Consider the following 4,694-nt stretch of genomic DNA (forward strand, 5'->3'; position numbering starts at 1 on the left):
TACTTCAAAATGTTTATTATATTCCTTCTATCAAAGGGAATTTAATATATGTCTCATGTTTGCTGGTATAAAATTACAAAGTTTCTTTTGAGAATAATGTAGTGTTCATTACTTCAAAAGACACTAATATTTGTTCCACAAAATTAGAAAATAACTTGTACATGTTAAAACCAACTGAGGTAAAAGCTGTTTTGAACATAGAGATGTTTAAAACAGCTAAGACTCAAAATAAGAAAGGGAAAGTTTCTCCAAATGCCTATTTTTGGCACTTGAGACTTGGTCACATAAATCTCAACAAGATTAAGAGATTGGTGAAGAGCGTTTATGTAAATAAGTTAGAAGACAGTTCATTACCGCCGTGTGAATCTTCTCTTGAGGGTAAAATGACAAAAAGATCTTTTTCTGGAAAAGGTTTTAGAGCCAAAGAGCCCCTTAGAGCTGGTACATTCGGACCTTTGTGGTCCTATGAATGTTAGAGCTAGATGAGGGTATGAATATTTCATTAGCTTTGTTTATGACTATTTGAGGTACGGCTATATTTACCTAATGCATCATAAATATGAAACATTAGAAAAGTTCAAAGAATATAAAGCTGAGGTTGAGAACCAATTAGGCAAAAATCTTAAAACACTTCGATCAGATCAAGGTGGAGAGTATATGGACTTGGAATTCTATAACTATTTGATAGAGCATGAAATCCAGTCCCAACTCACAACCCCTGGCACACCTCAACAAAAAGGTGTAGCAGAAAGGAGAAATAGAACCTTGTTGGACATGGTTCGTTCCATGATGAGTTATGTCTAGTTACCAAGTTCCTTTTGAGGTTTTGCAGTTCAAACTACAGTATATATTTTGAACATAGTTCCCTCGAAAAGTGTTTCTAAAACACATTACAAGCTCTGGAGAGAACGTAAAGGTGGTTTACATCACTTCAGGATATGGGGATGTCCAGCACACGTGTTGGTGCAAAATCCTAAGAAACTATAACATCGTTCAAAAGTATGCCTATTTATAGGTTACTCCAAAGAAACGAAAGGTGGTTTTTTCTATGATCCACAAGAAGATAAAGTATTTGTATCGACTAATGCAACTTCCCTAGAGAAAGACCACATCAAGAATCACCAACCTCGCAGTCGGCTAGTAATAAATGAAATGACTAGAGAAACAAAAAATGCATCAACAAGTGTTGAAGATCACACAGGTCCATCAACGAGAGTTGTTGATGAAACTAATACTTCACGTCCTTCTCAAGAGTTGAGAGTGCCTTGATGTAGTGGGAGGGTTATGCAACAACCTGATCGGTACATGGGTTTAACTGAAACTCAAGTCATCATACCTCATAATGGCTTAGAGGATCTATTTACTTTCAAACAAGCAATGGATGATGTGGACAAAGAACAGTGGGTTAAAGCCATGGATCTTGAAATGGATTCAATCCACTTCAATTCAGTCTGGGACCTTGTAGATCAACCAGAAGGGGTAAAACCCATCAGTTGTAAGTGGTTCTACAAGAAAAAACGAGACCAAGTTGGAAAGGTACGGACCTACAAAGATAGGCTTGTGGCAAAAGGTTTTACCCAAAGGGGGGGAGGGGGGTGGACTATGAAGCAACCTTCTCTCCAGTTGCCACGATAAAGTCTATTAGAATACTTTTGTCCATAGCTGCATTTTATGATTATGAAATCTGGCAAATGAATGTCAACACAGCCTTCCTAAATGGCTATCTTGAATAGAGTATCTACATGTCTCAACCAGAAGAGTTCATAGAACAGGATCAAGAGCAAAAAGTTTGCAAGCTTAATCGATCTATTTATGGGTTGAAACAAGCATTTAGATCTTGAAATATGAGATTTGACACTGCGATCAAGTCTTATGGCTTTGAACAAAAAGTTGACAGACCTTGTGTTTACAAGAAAATCATTAACAAAATTGTCACTTTTCTGGTGTTGTATGTTGATGATATTCTACTCATAGGAAATGAAGTAGAATTTTTTGCTAACATCAAGAGATGGCTTGCTACACAATTCCAAATGAAATATTTGGGTGAAGCACGATATGTTCTTGGGATCCAAATAATTTAGAACCGAAAGAACAGAACTTTAGCATTATCTCGGGCATTTTATATAGACAAGATGTTGTCTAGATATCAAATACAAAATTCCAAGAAAGGAATGCCGCCTTTCAGACATGGAATTCATCTGTCTAAGGAACAAAGTCCTAAGACACCTCAAGATGTTGAGGTTATGAAACAAATTCCATATGCATCAGCAGTAGGGAGTTTAATGTATACCATGTTGTATACTCGTCCCGACATATGCTATGTAGTTGGAATAGTCAGTAGATTTCAGTCTAATCCAGGATATGATCATTGGACTACCGTTAAGAACATTCTCAAGTATCTTCGGAGAACGAGGAATTATATGCTCGTGTATGGTACTAAGGATCTAATCCTTACTGGTTACATTGATTCTGACTTCCAAATCGATATTGATTCAAGGAAATTAATTTTCGGGTCAGTATTCACTCTAAATGGAGGAGCAGTAGTGTGGAGGAGTATCGAGCATAGTTGTATTGCTCACTCCACTATGGAAGCTGAGTATGTAGCTGCAACTGAAGCAATAAAAGAACCAGTATGGCTCAGAAAGTTCCTAACAGATTTGGAAGTGGTTCTAAATCTGCACCTATCAATCACTCTATATTGTGATAACAATTGAGTAGTTGCAAACTCAAAGGAACCTCGAAGCCATAAACGTGGAATGCATATCGAGTGGAAGTACTATCTCATCAGAGAGATTATACACAGAGGAGACGTGATCGTCACGTAGATAGCCTCACAAGACAACTTAGCTGATCCATTTACAAAGTTCCTCTAGACTAAAGTGTTCGAGGGTAACTTAGTAAGACTAGGTCTACGAGATACTTATCACTAGGGAAAGTGGGAGAATTTTTAGGTATCTAATGCCCTAGTTTATTGTATTTATACTTTTGTTTTATTCTCTCATTGTACTTAACAGTGTGTATATATATATATTTATCCACTGGAGTTTTAGTCCAAGTGGGAGTATTGTTGGGTTGTATGTCCTAAAACTCGCAGTTTGTAAAGTTAAACATATTCTATTATCAATAAAGATGTTATTCAGCATTTCTTCAATAAAGTTGTTATTGAATCTATAGATTTCACTTATACAATCTAAATCCATTAAACTAAGATCCATGGTTGTTATATGAATACTTTGTTGGGATTGGTGTTCTAATTCTCCCGGAGTCTCGTAGTTTGTAAACTGTACACATTCTTGTGAATAAAATAAGAGTTATTTTATTTGGCATTTACTCATATCCAATAAACAAAGCTCCATGATTATTGTATGTAAACTTAAGCACGTATATGAGATATATAAGTGGATCATGCCATAAATGATAACCTAAAAAGATCTGTAGTATAAGGATTAAGGAGAGATACTTGATCTTGGTGACACTAGGATACGACCCACTTTGTAGAGGTTTGCAAGTGTTATGAACTACTACAGATGGTAGATCCTGACCATTCATGTGAAGACATGTGAGCGGGGGTGTCCTATACAAAGAGTTTGTATAAGACCGGACCACGAGATGACTAGTCTCTTTATATAACGCCGTTGATACTTGAGACTTACATCTCACCTAAACGACCATAGGTGACATGACCTCAATCCTGTTTATTTTGGGAACTCCTACCTTTGAGAACGGTCCTTTGATTAGTATGGGTGAGAGTGGCCAGATTGCCAACTCAACATGCCTACTTTTTTGGGGATTGTCTGATTTGGGAGCTGAAAACTCAGTTACACAAGATGGAATTCACTCCTTCATCAAAGCAGGGGTAAGTAGATAGATTGCTCCCTTAAGGGCTGATTCTGGGTCTTGAACATAGTGGCCACAACTTCTCTTTGGAAGAGAGAACTCAGTCATAGTAGGACTATAACTTATGTTCATTAGAGGGATCAGTGGTACTTGAGGAGTTAGATGTAACTATAGGGGCATAACGGTTATTGGCCCAGTTGCACTTACGAGCGATTTGTGAAGGGTTATCACACTATTGATTGGTTGATATGGACACAAAATATATCTGTAGTAAGGAGAATGCAGCTACCGATCTTTAGTGGAGTGTCTGGCAGTTAACGGATGGTGAATCCCATGACTAAAGAGTTTAGTCAGTTATTCACGTACCATTGGAGCTTCAAGCTACAGGTCTGTAAGGTCCCCTTGGTAGCTCAATGGATTCAAGTTGAGAATTAGTTCTTAGTGTTAATTTGAAATGTTCAGATTGACAAGAGAAAATTCGGTTATATATGATATGATTAGTGTGATGTATGAGATACATCAAGTGGAGGATTAATGTAAATGAGAGTTTCAAAAAGTACCATAAAATAGAAAAATAGCCATAGTTTATATGTTTCATGAGATGAAATATTAAACATATAGGTTATAAATATAATATGGTAAGTTTGTTATCATATATATTTATAATAATATTAATTATTGGATAATTATCTCTCTCTCCCTAATAACTAATTGAGTGGGAGGTTATTGGTGGTTTTATAGTAACCGTGAGATAAAAGGAAAAATGTTTTCCCAAATTTAGTAGAGTTATTATTCTTGAAAGGAAATCATGGATGGCTATCAAGTGGAATTTTTATCACTAAACGATAGCTAAAAGA

Source organism: Benincasa hispida, chromosome 4, assembly GCF_027475165.1.
Source record: "Benincasa hispida cultivar pf3 chromosome 4, pf3_genome.v1.1, whole genome shotgun sequence".
Lineage (NCBI taxonomy): Eukaryota > Viridiplantae > Streptophyta > Magnoliopsida > Cucurbitales > Cucurbitaceae > Benincasa > Benincasa hispida.